Source organism: Sabethes cyaneus, chromosome 3 (genome assembly GCF_943734655.1).
Source record: "Sabethes cyaneus chromosome 3, idSabCyanKW18_F2, whole genome shotgun sequence".
NCBI lineage: Eukaryota > Metazoa > Arthropoda > Insecta > Diptera > Culicidae > Sabethes > Sabethes cyaneus.
This window is the reverse complement of record NC_071355.1, coordinates 201,476,789-201,495,950: the sequence shown is the minus strand read 5'-3', so window position 1 is coordinate 201,495,950 and position 19,162 is coordinate 201,476,789. Positions and strand designations below refer to the sequence as shown.

General features: G+C 39.1%; 1 protein-coding gene and 4 non-coding genes across 6 annotated transcripts in view; 3 read left to right on the top strand and 2 right to left on the bottom strand.

The window, feature by feature from the left end:
- Window positions 1–19,162, bottom strand: part of LOC128744097 (mitogen-activated protein kinase 1) — a 122,581-nt gene that overhangs the window by 77,189 nt on the left and 26,230 nt on the right. The window lies entirely within an intron of this gene.
- Window positions 3,482–3,553, bottom strand: Trnah-gug (transfer RNA histidin (anticodon GUG)). The gene has a single exon. It is a non-coding gene; the product is annotated as a tRNA-His (tRNA).
- On the top strand, window positions 3,953–4,025 carry Trnav-aac (transfer RNA valine (anticodon AAC)). Its single transcript has one exon. It is a non-coding gene; the product is annotated as a tRNA-Val (tRNA).
- Trnav-aac (transfer RNA valine (anticodon AAC)) lies at window positions 7,478–7,550 on the top strand. Its single transcript has one exon. It is a non-coding gene; the product is annotated as a tRNA-Val (tRNA).
- Window positions 9,901–9,973, top strand: Trnav-aac (transfer RNA valine (anticodon AAC)). Its single transcript has one exon. It is a non-coding gene; the product is annotated as a tRNA-Val (tRNA).

Sequence of the window (19,162 nt, the reverse complement as noted above, 5' to 3'; positions counted from 1 at the left end):
ACAGGAACCCATTCATAAAACAGTAGGCACACAGCAGCAGCGCTGCTGCTGCTCACAGATGGAATAAATTGGTTTGAATTATTCCGGAATTGTCTCCGGGGATATCTTGATTAAGCTTGCTCGAATAATGGGTGATAATTAGCTGCATTTGTCACAACCCCGCATAGATTAGTATTTCATAATCGACGACAAGGATGTACAATTTTGTCACAACAATTGCATCATACCGCAAATTAATAAGTAATGTCATGTATGCCATTGTTGTGCAGGAGTGCATGGCGTGTGTGAAATGAGTGCAGTTTGATAGGTAGTAAAGATGATTTAAGCGTTAATTTTACGTTACGAAACATGGCATCCTGTACTCGCATGGTTAAATTTTATTTCAGACTTTATCCATAGCGATAATAAAGTTTTATGTCAGCTTTTCAATTGTTCTATACACTAAGGACCAACTGCTAGTGCTAGCACGCATAGCTGAGAAGTTATGAAGTTGCAGTGGCTAAATGTCAGTGGCAAAAGTTCACCACAAATTGCATTACGAGCAAAATTTTGCTTTCTTCGTCTGCACGGGTGCCAACCTAATAAATACACTTAAGCGACCTAATGTTCTCTCGGAAGGAAACAGTTTCGTATTGCTTTTAACGGCTTTCCACCAGACTGACAGGAAAGAGGTATATAATTTTTACTGGCTGACTAAGAATAAAGAAAAAACGCTAAAGCAAACAAAAAAGAAAGCTGCAAGGTGTATATTCTTTTGGGATGTACGATAAGGTGACATAGGATTGCCTGTCTGTTTGGTAGAGCTCGAAAACGTCTTCGTATTTCTATCTACGGTTCACGCTATTTTTTATGTCTTCATATGGGTGAAACTTCCTATTTGCCAAATCATGTTCCATTGAGCGGAACAAGTAATGATCGAAAGGTGCGGTGCAATATCCGAGGAATATGGCCGGAGGGGATTTGAGTATTTCCAAGCAGGTTTTAGTGGATTGGGCAACATGAAGCCGAGCGCTGTCATGCTGTAGAATCACTTACTTTCTCGTCACTCTGCATGTGATGTGGCCGTTTTTGGGCAGTACCCGGCTCAATCGCACCAATTGAATTTAAGTTCGTTCCACATTTATGGTTTCGTCCAGTTTAACGATTTAACATCGACCTGGTCTCACGGGATACACCACAGTATTACTTTCCCAGCGTGAAGTGGTTCATTTTTACAGAGCACAGAGTTTATCTCTCGAGATGACTAATGAAAATAAGTGCAAATGGTATCATAATTTCTTTCGTTGTATTGCTTGATTCCGATGGTTTGGCATGCTGTGTAAAATTCACAATAACACTATATACAGATAAGTGCACTGAAAAAGTACCAATTTGAAATCATATAGGACTAAGGCAAATATACTTTTATACAGATTCGCTATTGGAACAAGATAAAGCCCTGCTGTTGCACGAAAATAGTCATCGCGAAATCAGGGCCGCGCCAGCAAAAATCTGCAGATGACACATAAAAAAAATCGGATAAGCAATCTGGCAGCAGGACAGTTGGTACCGATCGGTGTTTTGTTTATGACGTACTGTGTACGGTAAATACAGTGCCACTAACTCGTAACGACATTCATTCTTTCTCGTGGAATGTTTTTACTGCGAATTTCCATACTTGAATTGTGATGAAAAATCTGAAGCTTTTCCTGCGGAACAAAAGAGAAGCCCGCCTGCTTGCCTGCCTGTTCGTCGTCTAGCAGGAAGCCCATCAAAGTACCTAGAGCGAACGAGATGCTTTTAATGTCGGAAAGAATTAACTTTTTCCCCAAGGATTTCTAGCACAGAGCCGGGAGAAACCGTTAGGCATAAGCATATTCCCAAATGGCTTCAAGCTTGTTTTTCTTGAAGCTGCTGTCGTTGATATTTCGTGGTCAATTTGTCTCGTACTTTTGTAGGAACACAAATAGAAGTAAATAATAATGCTTTAAAATCTATCGTTGCGTAATTAGACATTTGTTTGCAATTCCTTCATTCATGGAATTTTCAGTACAAATTTTTCTGCAGTTTATGTTTTTTTAGCATAAAACCATGACATTGCTTTCATCTGTATACGTTAAGCTCTAAATTATCTTCGCAATTACCATTGCGTTTATAAATCACCGATGATTACTTCCACGAGATTGACCATAATTATAATCAACGGAATGGCACCTTCGGTTCAAGCGGCTCGAGACAGCCTTGAGAAGCCGCCGCCGCCAGACGACAAATGCGACGACGGTTGAGCATTAGCTTAAAACCTAGAAACAGCATTAGACTTCAGAAACATCAAAGCTCGTCATCATCAACACCATCAGCGCAAATATCTAAATCCAATTACTTTTCGTTTGCTTTCGATTCGGTGATAAGTAGCAACGTCTTAATACCGTCTAAAAGCTCCTTCCGTCTCCCAGGTTGGAGAAGCCGAACCACCGCCGATGTCGCTGCTGTCATGGTTTCCGGTTGCAGTGTCAACGTTTGCAGAAGAGAAGCAATGGAACACGGTGCAAAGGGTGTGACACACGCGCTGCTGGAAATTCAATTGGGAATTCAATCAATTGACAACGGGTGGAATGCTTGTGAATGTCTGATATTCCTTTCACCACGTCGGCTGTATGCTGATAGCAGAAAAACCTTCAGTTATGCGTGCTTTTTTCCCGAAAATTTTCTCAAGATTAGGCGTGTCAAATAAAAGACCTTTGAGATTAGTTAAAAAAAATTCCTTATCAAAAAACCATTCAAGGACTCACCCAACCCACATCCCACACGCTAGACAACGCATATACAATTAGGGTTTGGCGACAGCCGTTTGTGGTTCACCGATGCTGACCGCAGTAAAGGCTGCCGGCGCTTCACCGTGCGTCGGAGTGTCCGTTTCAGTTTTGTTTGCACATCATTTTCTATAAGCTGTCAATATTGGCAAGGGGACATTCACCAACGTTTACCGGAATATAACGATTGAAACATACCCCTGTCGAGCTATGTTGCCAACAACGCAGTGACGCGAAAGCAGCCAGTTCCAATGAACTCGGAACGTAATAAGACCAGAGGGTAAATTTAACCCAATTTCAAAGCCAAAATCTACCTTTTAATGTTTTATTCGTTCGGTTGACATGATTATCCCTTCGACTTCCATTGGTGTGATGTTGTCCGCTAAACAAGCAAACCCGGGAAAAAATACACGACAAGTCAGCACTCTTTTTTTCGGGAAATTTGATAGCCAGTTCCGATTATTTTATGATAGCATTCTCCTTTTGGCGTTTTCCCCTAGACTTTTTCAGCTGCTAATGGCACATTCGATTAACCAAACCATTCCGATGGTTACTGATACTCACCTGGAAAGAAAAGAAAAAACAATAATTAGAGATTGCAATTGTAAGTAATATGATATTGTTTTCTACTGTAAATTTGAACAAAAATAAAACAAAAAAGAAAGTCTCCCACCGTGACAATGCGTAAGCATTGCCGTGACCAGGATTCGAACCTGGGTTACTACGGCCACAACGTAGGGTCCTAACCACTAGACGATCACGGCTATTGGGTGCTGGTGAAGACCTCCTGTATCTGTGGTAACTGCCCAAAGCAACTCGTGTGGAATTCAATCGAAAGCAATCGAACAATCGAAACATGAGAAGCAGAAAAAAAAAACTCCAATCCAATGCAGAAAATACCACCGGCATTCAAGCGAAGCGGAACTTTCATCGCACACAAAACTGGATCAGCTATGAGCTACTTGTACCAAAATATAGCAGAAAGCCACACAAATTGCTGAGCCATGTGGATGCAGCAGCCTAGCTTTTGGGTTGGTTTGGCGGGGCGGCCGAGCGCCGAAGCTAGCACGCGCTATAAATAGCAAATGAACAATTAATTGCGCCGGGTTTTGTGGTCACAGAGCCCAACCGTCGCGTCAGGGGCGTCGCCAATAAGCAGACCCGTTTCCGTGGTGTAGTGGTTATCACATCCGCCTAACACGCGGAAGGCCCCCGGTTCGATCCCGGGCGGAAACAATTTTGGTTCCAATTTTGGCCCAAATTACAATCCAAATTGCAATCAATCGACTGCAGGGTAATGAAATTGGTCGAAATAATTCATTCGGTTTTGAACACGAAATGCAATTTTACAAAGGGATTCCAAATTTGAAAATAAAACGACAAATTCGACTATCGTGCAACGTTTGCCAAAAGCTCGGATTAATCGCGCAAATTTTTTAACGTAGAACATGTAACGAAAAGTGGTTACGTTTCGCACATCAGCCAGTTTTCAATGGATTTTAGAGATACTTGCATCAATCGATCATAAATATTATTGTTGCATTGATTGGTATACAGAATATAATAAAAAAAATATCGCGTCACTATTGAAATACCCATAAATATCAGGCACCAGCAAGAATGAACGAATCAACCAACCACATATAAGCACGCTTTTGTATCCCAGGCCTGGGTACGACAATTTTATTTCGATTTCGTTTACTTTGTTTATATAAAAAAGTGACAGAACCTCAGGAATTATTTTTTTCGATCAAACCTAGCCCAACTTGATGTCCTGAAAGTAAACCATTTTGTAAAAGTGTAAACCAGCGTCTTTCCTTATCGATTTTGTCGTTTGAACATTGAACCTAGACAGATTTGGTGCCCTGAAAGTGAACCGTTACAGAAAAGCGCCCAATTTTTCCTTCCTTTTAACCGATTATATCGACATACTGTAAGAATTTATTTGAATTGTATGAAAACGTAATACACTGTCAGGTACAAAAATAACTGAGAAGCAGAGTACCAAGTAAAATCTCAGAGAACGATAATAATCTAGTCAGATCTTACCCAGATAGTCTACCCCTCCCTGGATATTTTTTTTTCAATTAAGATTTATTACGAAATTGAAAAAAGCATGTAAATTACTCATTGAAAATTTTGAGGGTAATCATTTTGTTTTATATGTTTTTCTAAATCTTTTTCTTCAAAAGTGAAAAAGGGAATATTCGCGCAATAGTGATTTTTCCAATTTTCCTGAATTCGTGTTTTTGTACGTTCATAAGTCTTGAGCACATGTTAAGAGTGTTGTGTAGTAGAACCTCTGCGAACCGATTTTCAACCTTTCACTGCAAATTAGGACGTTTCCTACAGCCTGGAAAAGCTCATGCATATCGTCAGTATACAAAAAAAGAGACAAAACGGATATTGCCAACTATCGTGGGAGAGCTTCGCAGTTCGCTGGATCGATATGCTTTGAGTGGATCATAGAATACTGTACGCCGAATTTCGTCATCTCAGCTTCTTGGATAGACTGTGATTGTGATTTAATAATCTTACTTAAAAATGACAAACCAACAGCTATACGTAAGGATTCGATCGGTTGAATCGACAACATTAATTCCGCAGTGCGGTGTTCCTCAAGGAAGTAATTTCGGACCACTTCTATTTGTTCTCTTCTGCTATGATATAACTTTACATCATTAAGACCACATGTACCTGGATAATTTTTCATAAAATAAACAGGAATAAACAAACATTTTGGGAAAGCAATTTTTGTTATTAGAAGGGGACAAAGATCAAGATTCATTTTAACGAATGATGTGATCTGTCGATAGAAATTACGCATTGATTCGGTGTAGTTTCTTAAGTTTATTGTAAAACATGTGAAAAAAATTACGAAATACATTATTGTTTATGGCATAAATTCGCATAAATCAACATTACTGTTAATGGTATAAATTCGCGGAAATCGCAGATTCTTTGATTCCAGAATTTTTCATCATCTTTATCTGTTAGGATAAAATATCCGTCCAGTGTTATCTGACACAGGGATCGCAAAGAATACATAAATCTATTTTTCATCAAAACAGAATCACAACATTTGTAGAATGAATAACACTTCCCTAAGAAGATCCGTTATTTACTATACTATAAGCCAGGTGGGCGAGCTTTTCAGTACCTTTCTTACTTACCAGCATTTTCTCAGTCATCCACCAAGCGACATCATTGCCAGGAGCTATTTGCTTGCACTGTTCTTTCGCCAGTTACTGCCTCGTAGAATCCGGTCCGAACAATGCGTGCCAAAGGAAGCCAAAATAAATGCTTTTCCTACCTTTGCTTGCTGCACGTTGCAACCGGAATATTTTGAATAATTAGCTCGCTCCATAATGCCGTTCGAGCTGACTGCTATCACTTACTGTGTTGACCGACTGCTGGCTGATAGAGCACCAGCAAGTAGAGAGTTATTTTCCGTTGACTGTGAAACACGGGGAAACAGGACGCGACGCAGGGATGCTGCTGCTTTGCATAGTCATCCCATACAAAGTCTTTGAAAGTTAAACAATACAGTAGATAGCAATATTTGAAAAAGTTTTTTTCTTCTGTGCAATGTGCATGATACGGTTTTAATGAAACCTTCCGCTGCCAGACCCGAGAAGTTTTGTGCAATTTTCAAGAGCTTGAGGGAAGTCACACGTGTGATCTTTTGAAAGCTTTTTCTCCTATTGGGTTTTCACACCTCAAAATGTGAGAAAAAAACGGATTATTTGTTGATAAAATAGATCACATTTGCATCGTCACAAGTTTATGAAAAAGAAATTCAATTTGAAATCAACATTCTCTTTAAAAGGTGAGAATTAATCTTTTCAAACTGCACCTATAATGAACCTTATACCGTGGACCCCCGTTCGTTTGACCGTTTTTAATCTGAAAACTTTTTTATCTGAACCACGCTGGTTTGCACGACGTGCAAATTAAAAATGGTTCAAATGTCATTCTCAACATGACATCATTTGCTTATGCAGACAATGTACATAAACACGTTTTGTTTGTTTATTCTGTTTCACATTGCCTTTTACCAGCGATTATAATGATAGAAATCCGATCGGAGAATGAAATATTCGCTGCTTGCAACTGCGAAATGAATCAAACCACCAAAACAATAACATAGAGCAGGGGGGCCAGTTCATACAAGTTCCAGCATATTTAGGGTTGCAAGTTGTTCAAACTAAAAACTAACCCCGTTAGTTAGTTTGCATGAGGAACGGGGGTCCACTGTAATAAGTACCATTGACGTCATAAAAGCATTCACTTGAACTAAATATAAGATTTATCACCTTTTATTAGCACATTTCTGCTTGAAGCTTGAAATTTCATCACAAGCTGTTTGTCATGTGCCTCACTATACGATACTGGTACTGTGGTAAAATTGTGACTGAGTACTCCCTAAAGCTGGTCCGAATGGATTCCATAGTAACTAGCCTGGGGCGAGGAGCGCACACGAAAAAAGCTGAAAATCCTGATTAGATAACATCTCTAGATTGTTGGGATTTTTAAAAATAAACTTCACGTAATCTGTAATAGGCAAAACCAACAATTTCACTTTTCTAAAATAACCGTTTGGTTGCTTTCTTCTGCAGTTGGGCACGTTAACATTTTCATGCTCTGAAGACATTTCACTGCTTTGCAAAAACTGGTTACTATCAGCTGTTTCCGTGGTGTAGTGGTTATCACATCCGCCTAACACGCGGAAGGCCCCCGGTTCGATCCCGGGCGGAAACATTTTTTTCCGAAAAGTGTCCTGGGAGCAGACTAACATACCGCTTCAAATAGGAGAAAATTCTAATCAATTTTGTTTATCGATTGTATGCCGTCTGGACGGATGTCTTTGAGTAAGGAAGTCACTCTTTAAATCTTTTAATTCTTTTGGTTGTAACATGAGGTTGAAAAATGATTTGCCTCTTTTGGCCATGAAATCATGATCACAAGTTTTTCTATGATTGTTTTACCATGTCTCGGAAAGCGTGTAGGGCGCTATATCTCTGCATATTAGCGTTGATAGGAGGAAATGCTTATCAACTTAGGAACTATATGGGCTTGTTTCATTATGCCTGATTTTTGTTTTCAGGTATAATAAATTCAAATTTGTCACGAGGTTTTCGAGTCACTTTAAATCTCGCATGTGCATAATATTTTTAGATATAAATTATCAAATTATGGTTGTATATGAGCACCAATGGCATTATATTAAATTTATTAAAAGGTATTTTTTAAAGGTATCTTAATTTTCGTAATTACTGGCTTTACCAGAAAAGTTTTGAATAGTCAGGTTAGTCTCATATAACTCCCCCCATCTACTAACAACAATTCCTTTCCCGAAATACTTGTGAAGATGCAGAGGATTCCCTGGTCTTTAGTAGCAACAAGTATTGGACTAACATTCCTTCCCATCCCTCCAGGACCCGCATTCGGACGTGGCCGGCGTCGGTATTGATCAGCATGCAGGGACCTGATAAGGTTGCACAATGAGGAATAGCGTGCTGTCCCAAGTATGCTCTTTCCAGCCATCATTTTGCAATTTTCATCGGTTCTGGTCAATAACGGAGTAGCAGCACACAGGCGGTATCCTATGCTTATGCTTATGCTTATTGTTTTACCATGTCTCGGAAGATTAACTAATTTTACTAATTTGACCAGAATCTGCGTGTAAAATAATAATGAATGTTAATTTATTAATTGGTCTTTCCACTAGGCTAAGAGAATGATAAAAGGAAAGTTGTGAAACAAAACAGTTTTTATAGAATCTCTAGAAATAGTTAAGACTTTGGGATTGAATCCGGTTACAAGTTTGGCAAAAGATAACGAACTACCGGACCCAGTAAGTGATGATTCAATGATCTTCCATTTAACAAACTTTTCCGTTCACGTCTTACCCCACTCTAGGAATACTATGAAAACACTTTTGTTTCACAGTCTTTCGTCTACCATTCCCAAGTAACAATTAGGATGACCTTGAAGACCAAAATTGGTCTTGAAGGCCACCATAAGAGTACAATAAAACTCACATTGTTGCTTGGGTTACCTTCGTCTATTGGAAAGATAGCCGTTATAAAAAAAATATTCAAATACCTGACTTCATTATAAGTCAAGATAGAAAACATGAGGTTGACTCTAATGAGCGTTGCCACAAAAGTTCGCTTTCGTGGCTTCTTTGACTAATGCAGTAACCATAGGGCTGAAGCGTTGTGACCAGGGTTGGTTCGATCACTTTGATTCAATTTTTATTCATTTGACAGTACCGTCTCAGGTAAGTAAAATTTTAAAAAGTTATGTATGGGATATTTGTAGAACTAGTTATTATCTACAATATTGCTGAAATAAGTTTGGCTGTATCGAACTGTTTTGGTGTGTTGCTATTAGAATTTTTTTGTATAGTGCTAGTAAGAGCTGTAGGTGTGAAGTTTAAAAAAATCTTTATTTTGCTAATAGTTTTGATAGTGCACTTTGTTGATAACAGTTTTGCTTTGCACCAAATAATTGTTGAAAAATTGTGCAAACTTATAAAAGTTTGTAGAAGTAAAAGGAAAAGAAAGCTACTAGAAGCAATCCACTTAATACACTTTTTCGCTGTGATAATCTGGATTCACTATAACGGAGGTAACCGGAATGTATGGCCAAAACGCCTAAATGTACCTCTAATGCTATGTAACACTATGAAATGCAACTACGTTACTGATACCTAACTGCAAACTGATATAATTTGTTTATGACTTTGCTTACATTTATATAGCAACTGTGGTGCCGAAGCTTTAACCAGGGGTGTGTATATCGCTGTATCGCGAGTATTGTTATGTTTGTAACAGCAATTTTGGAGCCCTCCTTTTTTTGGACCGCACGCTGCAAGTTCTGCTCCGGATAAGAGACAGTTATGACAAGGCAAGCAGATGACGTCGCTAGACTGTCGCTCGAAAAGGGAATTTTAAAAACATTTCAACAATTCATTCCTTGATAATTCCTTGCTTAATAACAAATTCATTTCTAAATTCCATTCCTCTTGTTCTGCAGCCAGATGAGGTAACACATTTTCAAGCGTAACGGCAATCTTCTGCTCTCTGTGACCTTACCATCAGCTGTTTCCGTGGTGTAGTGGTTATCACATCCGCCTAACACGCGGAAGGCCCCCGGTTCGATCCCGGGCGGAAACATTTTTTATGTATTTGAAATTACAGTAAAAACTACACTGGGGAATAGACTGGTCCATGATGAATGGGAAAATATTTTGACGTAGGACTAAGACCTGCAAGAAGGTAAGGTTGTAAAATTAAAAACTTGAAGCAGAAAAGTAAAAAATGTATCAGGATTTGAATGCGGTTTAACAAGAACTTCGCATATGCAGATAATTTTTTTTAGGAATTAACTCGATTTCTCAACAAGCCTAACGCAGACGACACATTCAAGTACGGCAATTCATTACAAATATTACAACCGAAATTCAAAAATTCTCCGATTTCATTCAAAACTTGTATGTTTGTTCAAAAATTTTAGACCGGTATCTTATAACTAGCTGCAGCCCGCATGCGTCGCCTCGCGTCTAATTGAAAGCGACTCGAAGGTATCGACAAAAAACTCTTTTTTGATGTGATAATCTAGAATCACTATAACGGAGGTAACCAGAATATATGACCAAAACGCCTAAATGTACGCATTGCCTTGATTGCCATCTGGTATAATTTGCCACTGTCAACTGTGACGCTCGGGTTTGAACCAGGGTACTGACATCTGATCGTCGTTGTATTACGTATTATATTGTTATATTTGTAGCATTCCTTCTTTTTCAGGCTCATAAAAAATCCTGCCCCGGATAAGAGAGGGTTCGCAAGGTACTCACAACGACTGCAGTTAAGACGCGCATGTATTACTTTCAGCTTTGCCTAAAACACGAACGAACGAAAACACGGGAGCGAACTGATTCTTTTTACGAAAATATGACGCCCTGCCAGGGGTCAGGGATAGTAGCTTTGGCGATTGAGTACCTCCTTGTTAAACTACGGTGGTCTGAACAATCATATTTTTGTCCAACTTCCCATATAGAACCTTTTAACCCTATCCGATTTATGGCAATGCGGTTCAACGAACTCTAGGGCTGGTTCGATTTCAACATGACGCCTAATAATTTTCAACGACGACTCTCACGCAGACGATAAATTTGTAATTGTACTATTGTATGTATTTACTGTCATATGTGTTTATATCATGAAGACCACCTTGTGTCCGATGATTTTCTTTACAAATAAACAAATAAACTTAATTTTGTTTGAACTGAACCGACATTATTCGCTATGACGGCGTTGCTGATATTGTTTAGGGTTTTGCGTGAGAAAAAAAGAAAGGGAAGTATTTTTGCTTTTGTCATCACGCACACGTTGACAGTTCGGAACGGGATTTTCTGTAAGTGCGAGCAGCCTACGAAATATTTGTCAATGCCGTCATCGCGAATTGATTAAATGATTATGAGATGTGCAGAAAAATGTTGTATCATAACTCAATTTGTTTGCAAAAGCCACCACTGCTTTTGCATTTTTTCTAGAAAGCTGAGATTTTTTTGCATAACATGAAGAATTTAGAGGTGTATAACTTTTGGTTTTTGAGATACAATTTTTTATAGAAATAAAATTGCTTTAATGCAATTGTGGCGCTTGATATTTTGTTTTTACTCCTACAGGTAAAATTCAGTAGGCGAATATTTTCGGTGAAAAGAGACCGGAAATATGCGTTTCCTTACCAATATTAGAATTTTAAAGTAGAAAATTGATGAGATTTAGAACACTTATAACTCATTTATTTCTTGGATGGATTGGCAAAACGCAAATTTTTCTTCGAGTTGATTCTTATGTAAGAAAAGATCATAAACAGTTGCAAATAGATGATAAGAAAAAAGGAGTAAATTCTCCATACGTTTTCTCCACTATTGCTGAACTTCCCATACACAGACGACGCTTGAATCACAATCTTAATACGTGGTATGATATAAAAGAGAGCCAATACCCTACTAGCACAGTTGTTACAAACCAGTTGCGGCAACCGATTTACGTCTAATTTTAGTCATTAAGCAGAACAGAATAGATTCGGCAGGCATGCAACAGGATTGGACAGCAGCAAAACGATGAACTTGAGATTTAAGATCGTTACTAATGTGGACAAATATAGATTTAGTTTTCAAATAGTCGCATATGGCATGCAAAAGGGATGGATTATGCGATGTTTTGAAAACTAAAGCCAGAAATGTATGCATATTGAAGAGTTATTTGCGTAAAAGCCGCGTCAATTCCTGGGACGACTGCATTGTTAGACCAGCGACGTACCTCGAGCACAACCGGAAATTAATTTTTTGAATATTTTCAAAGATTTACTTACAATTTTATACAAGTTTACTTGAAATTTGTTTTGAACAATTATATGATGTTTTCTTTTAAGTCATTTTCTACAACATTTCGAAGCTTCTCAATCACAGACTGGCTACTGAGAATCCATTTTCGTGCCTTGATAGTTGCAGCTTAGGATTAAGTAATCGGACTGGGGGCCCTGTAGCCGCAAGACTGACGAGTCTGCCTTGACAAGCGAGTGGTCGTGGGTTCGAATCTTAGTAGAATCAGGCCATTCGATGTTAAGTAACTTAAGCATGGGTTTATTCTTAGGCCCCTCCACATCCTTTCTACTGCATTCTGCATTTACTAACAATGAAAGCCTCTCGCCAGGGCAAGTTACAAGAGTGGTACTTGCTTTAGGTGCGAATGAAGCCTCTTGTTTAAGAGGCAAATTATACCTTGTTCCGCTTCCTGGTTCTAGGAACGAGATTGGTAATGCATAAGTAGTAAGGAACATATACAAACACACATACACACCCTTACTCTGTGCTGAACTCTGCTCTACCGACCATGAAGCCTTTAGCCAGAACTGGTTATAAGAATGATACTTGCTCGAGGTGCAAATGAAGCCTCTTGTCCAAGGACAAAATGTAACTAGTCTCCGCGCTTCCTGGCCCTAGAGCTAGATTGGTTGAAAAGTAGTAAGAAGCGTAGAGGGAAAAAGGGTTGAAAACACACCGACACTTTAAGCACGGATAATAAGCAGTTCGCTCATTCTATAGCGATACCGCAATAACAACGAAGTGCGGAACAACACCTGGATAAGATCACAATAGATCAAAATGCTGGTCGTAGTGATAATATCCACACACAAAAAAAGTAATCGGACTGAACAGAACGCGTTGTTGTTCGGACGAAACGAAACAGGATGGGGTTTTATGCTGATACTGAGAACTTTTTCCAAAATTATGATGCAAAGTTAAAACATTAGAATATTTGAAATTCCATAACTCTTGAACCAAGCATCGAAGTATCTCTTTACATGGAAGAATACGGATATTTTCCCAGCTTTAAAAAATATTGTCTGGAAAAAGTTTCATACAAAATATTCTTCGGCGATGCAAAACTCGGTAAAAAAGTCGCTAAAATAATGTTCTACCCTATCGTAAATTTCCGAAATCCCCTTTTCTTGTTCACTGGTGGAAATTTCACGACAGTGTTATGTTTATGCCTGAATTATTGCCAAAAAACTTACAAACTTCTGTCAACCATACGGTTGTATCTAGAATAGACCGGTTCAGACGACTGTTCAAACCAGATAGGGTCTGTTTCTAATTCCCGTCGTAATAAGTAAAGCCATTCTAATTTTCATCATTTGTCGGATGGATTTAGTGAATACTCCAAAAGTTCTTGTGCTGATTTGACTAAAACACACTTACCTTCCGATCCGTGAACTTTGAAATCACTCAAAAGCGACTATTAAAGCATTTTATTGAAATTACGCAACTGACTTTATTTCTAAAATACGTCATACCGTTTTAAAATCCGTCCATCAACATTTTTCATCGTCCAAACTAAAAATCACAACAATGTTTACGAAGCTAACGCGTATATATTTGTGTATGACGGCATGACAAATGTTATTCTACAAAATTTCTGCAGGTCAGGCAAGTTTTCCTGGCTGTAGAATAACGACAATGCCTTGGGTGAGTTATTTTCATTTATGAATGACGGAAATTAAAACAATTAGTCGACATTGTCTTCTTCGTCGCACGAAAAAACGTGGGAAATTTGGCTGGTAGGACTTCTTTAATGATAAAAAGCATTTAAACAGATCTCAACTCACTTTGATTGATCGCGTATGATAGACAACTAACTAAAATATTAGGGAATAACTAGTTTTGCATTGTGTGTCATAAAAATGCTGATATTTTTAATAATTTGTGTTGGATAGGACGGGAATAGGCAATTACGACGATGTAGCAACATACCCTATCTTTATAAAATCCATACAAAAGATCTCTAGTTTCCAGCTTTGAGAAGAAAAATTGATGCTAGAACGGTAGTCCTAGGTCATGCCTGCATTCTGTTGTAATGGTTAATAAATCTAGATTTAAAAAAAAACCATACGACATCTTTCAACTCTGTTATCCGGCATATTGTGATTCATAAACAACATTACACCGTCTAAATTATTAAACTAATTTGCGCAAATGAAAGTCCTCATTAATATTTCAGTGATTTCATTCTACAGCAAAGAACTTTTAGTTCTCTCCATTACGAAAATTAAACAGAGACTCCATTTCAGGAAATCAACCCAGCTGCCCGTCAGTTAAAATTTTCCATCACATTTTTCAATGACAATCACATTTTGAAACGGGACAGATCATGATTAAAGTAAAATATCCAATTTTCACTTTTCCGTCGTCTTTGTCGGTCACCGCTTTTGGCCTCATTACTTATTCTCGTGTTTGGCCTTCGGCAATCCGTGTTTAGAGAAGCCATTTTTGATTGCGTTGTTTCATTTCCGCCGGTAGATGATAGAATAGAAAGCTCCGTAATTTATCTCCACCATCCAATGAATTGCGTCCCATTAATGATGTCCGATTTTTCGGATTCCATGTTTTGCAGATAACGCAATGATTTTCTTCAACGCGCTGGGATTTATTTTGCAGATTGAGAAAAACAAAGAACCTTTCGTTTTATTGTCATATTATGAAATTCATGCTTCTGTCCCATTGTCATCAAAAAGGATAATTCAAGAGGACGATGATAAATCACAAATTTGATATTAAAATAAAACACTGTTGTTTGAATGAAACCATTAATTTTCTTCCTAAATAAAACGGAAACCCAACGAAATCGTGTTTTCATTTCGTTGACACTCGAAACTGTTTCGTTTCCATAACTCTCTTTAAGCCAGAAATAACCGTCATCAGAGGCAATCAAATCGCATTTACTATAGATTCTTTCTGCCCTTCCAGAACCATCCGGAAACAGATACGGAGAAAACTCGCCGGATAAAGTAAATTAAATCTCATTTAATAGCATTATACGAAGCGGGACGACGTGACGGGAACAACCTTTTGCAACACGACGACGTCATTACTCAAGTTCATCAGTTCACGTCACCGATGTTCGCGTAGGGAAGAACTTTGCTTTGCAAAATGGCCGTTAATGAATGCTTTGAAAAGGACTTTCAGTTGAAAGTTCCTTTTTTTTGCAATCACCGCCACGACGAGGAAGCTAAACACGGAGAAAACTAACCGAATGATATCGCGATAAGCTGATCAAAAGCTGCGTTTTGTCCACCATCCACAACCAATCTGTAAGGAACGGTTGTGACGGGAAAACTGTGAAATGCGACACACCGAGTGGCATTGAGAGCAACTTTCTCGGTATAGCCGAGCTTATTAAACCGATTCCAACCGATGTGAAATAATAAATGTTATCGTTATGCTTGAGTTTCCCAGAAAGGATTTCATCGAAGTATTTGAAAAATATAACCAGTCAGACATAAGTATTTTTAAGAGTAAAATAAAGAGTACTTTTGTTTGCATTTAGAAAACATGAGGTAATTATAAACACAAAGAAGACTATGAACAGTGGTTTGGTCAGGAGCGTTTGAACGGAGTGCAAACAAAAAACAACTGACCAAACAAAAATGAACTCTACTAGGTGCGGTGCCTCTGGTCAGTCAGTCAATAAAAATAGTCTTACGATAATAATGAAACCTGATCAGGTAGCGGTCGAATTGAAACGTGATGCACATTACAATTTTATTTCATCACGATAAGTGAACAGAAAAGGTATTGACCAGTAGCGGCAAAAAAGTTTTAATTGGAAAAAGTATAACCGTGCAACCAATACCAGTATGATGGTGACAGACAATCAATAGATTGTTCATTATTTTGATAAGAAGAAAACACGCAATCAAAACATTGACTTAAATTCACTGTAACACAGTTGAATAATCCCAACAAAATGACCACGTTACGGTCATCAAGGACAAGGATACATTTTTGCTAGCTTTTTAGGGGGTGAAAAAAAAACGAGTACAACATCACTAGCACCAGCTCCAGTAGAATGAGTAAAAGCATTGGCAAATACGTACGCTACGTACCACCATGACACACAAAGGGACGAATCAGCTATCATCTCATGCTACTATGATAGATCTTGCCTCGAAGCAGAAATCCTTTTTTCAGCCACCTATCTCTCGCTTGAGAACAAAGCGAATTCCGGAATCGAGAAGATTCTGCTAATGCCACGAAACGTTGTCTCTCGTACGATAGGCAATAATCGTCGTGAAGACAGACTTAACACATCACGACGCGTCAGTACACTGGAATTCACGAATATCAAGGATCTACCCGGAAACGCTTGTTTGACCCACCGACCGTGTTCATTCTATTCGGTGGCAGCGAATTTGCTAGTACCACTGAAGGATTAACTCGTCAGCATATATACAACACATACAGCTCAAATACCATTCACGGGGATATTAATGTCTGATGATACCGTCATCGGCGCAGAAATAGCGGCAACACGAGGGATTTGTTATAATATGGAATTTAATCTGCGGCAACTCTCTCGTTTCACCACCATTGATGTCACATGCATAGCATGACTGAAATCCTAACAATTCTGCGGCCAATCAATGGGTTTTGTCTGATCCGGCTGTATACCATAAAACGTTGCGTAGTGGAGAATAAAAAAAACATCGAACCAATCGTTGGGTTTTGTTTATTCAATAATCCGAAATCCCCAAGATGATTCGATTCCACGAATGGCACTGTATGCATGCTGTTTCCCGTGAATTCGTTACGGCGGCGGGACACGGAATGCAGAAACACATTCCTCTTCCATCGTTCACGAGATTGCTTCCTAGCGGCAACAGTTACTCCCCAGTCGGGACGGGACCATTCAATTTGGAATGTGTTAATGATGAAGGTCTAGGACTGTATGGATCGGTGGTAGTCCAGGAAAAGTAATTTCCGCTGCGTTCTGTTTTCGGAAGGGACTGGTGACCCAAACTGAACTGATACTGACACATTTCAACTGCTATTTTACAATCATTTGTATTACTTTCGATTTGTGAATTGTGTCGCACAATGATATTCTTTATTGTATTTTAAGAAGAGGGTACTATTAGAATTTTTCGGAAGCATTTTCCAATTGCTTCCAGTAGTCTGATCCCGTGACCCCTGTTTGTCAAAATTTATAATTTGAATGCGTTCTTTCGCCAACCTTAGTTTATTGAAATCGCCTTTTTAAAAAAAATTGGAATTTAGAAATGAACCTGATGATAAACAACTGCATGCTGCGAAAGCACATTCAACCTACTTTTGCTCACGTTCACACACTCAGTGTATTGCCAGTAGTGAAGCTTCCGTAAGTTTACAGAATATATAAGCTAGACTATAAGTTGGATCTCATTCTATCGTTCGTTTCAATGCTGCAACGAAAAAGCAAAAAAAAACCAGCTAACGAGGAAAAATCCCAGCTAAGGAGGAACGAACGCATGCTTATACAGCAGTTCCCGAGATTAGCTTTTGCTAGTTCTCATTGTTCATGGCTACTCCGGCGAATCATGCACAGGCTGTGTTTCTGTGTTCGAATCTAGGGTTATTTGGCTCAAATTAGAAACTCATACTTGATAGCTTCGAAAAGGCAACACGGTGGTAACGTACGTGTGATTTCCGCACCTTGCCTTCCACGCCTTGCTCTTTCCTTACGGTACTATAAAAATCTTCGTCTGTGGAATTTACCGTTTGTTTGTACGTCGAATAAAACATAAGAAAGCAAATAAGTATATTGCTATTTTTTATAACGGAATGTTTTACAATCGACGGAAGGGGACGGTAGAAAAAAGTAGTGAAACAAAGGTGTTTATAGTGTCCATAACGAGTGGGAAATGACGTGAAAGACAAAGAGCGGAAAATTAGGTAACGAGGAAGGGACAGTTTTGGCGGAGTACCAACGGATAGCGCAGAATGGTGTTTTCGTATTTGTGGCGAAAGTTGGGAGACTTCGATTGGCCGACCACCTGGCAAGAATGCCGGTCGACTGTGCAATGAAATTGGCTCAACGTACTATATGGTTCGACAAGGCTGAAGCCGAGTGACTTAACGAAATGGCGACGAGTAGTCCAAGACCGAGTAAGGTGGAGAGGAATTCATGATACGAAAAGAGCCACCCTGGCACTCGGCGGGTAGAAGTAAGTAAGAAGGAAGGGATGTTTAACCAACGCTCGTTAAGCATGTTATCGAACCAAGCTGTAATGGAAACCAATTATAACCGGATTCAAACTCAACTTCTCCTCCCATTGGTTCGATCGGCGGATCACCCACCATGGGTAAAAAGAAACGGTCACGTACTTAATAAGCGTTGCTTCAATGGCTCTCTCTCTCTCTCTCTCTCTCTCTCTCTCTCTCTCTCTCTCTCTCTCTCTCTCTCTCTCTCTCTCTCTTACCTAATTTTACGCACTTTCTCCTTCACGTCTTGTCCTACTCCGGATACTACCTTTGTTTCATTGCTTTCTTCTACCGTCTTATTCTTCGAGTGTAAAATCCATCCATCATCATCCATCACTTCACGGGTAGTGAAGTCATTCAAGAAAATCCAGATTACCTAGCGGTAAAACTTTCCATTTGGGATTTCCTCCACGTCTGCAAGATCCGGCAGGCACCGAATCAAAACGGCAAACAAAACGCGGGCCAGAAAGCTGTACCAGGAAGCTGCGGCCGTCGAAACCGAGATGAGTTGTGATAGACGACGAAACTTACATCAAGGTGGACACAAAGCAGTACCAGTGGTAGGAGTTTTTTGTCGCCACATCACTATTGGCTATTAGTTCCTGAGTAGACAAGGAAGAAAAGGTTGACAAATTTGTTGTTCCAAAAAGTTCTTGGTGTGGCAGGCCGCCTGTATGTGCGGCAAAATGAGACAGCCGTACATCGCGACGGATTCTATTAAGGGGCAAATGTACCGAGTGCTTTCGGAAGCGTCTGTTGTTCTTTCTGCGGT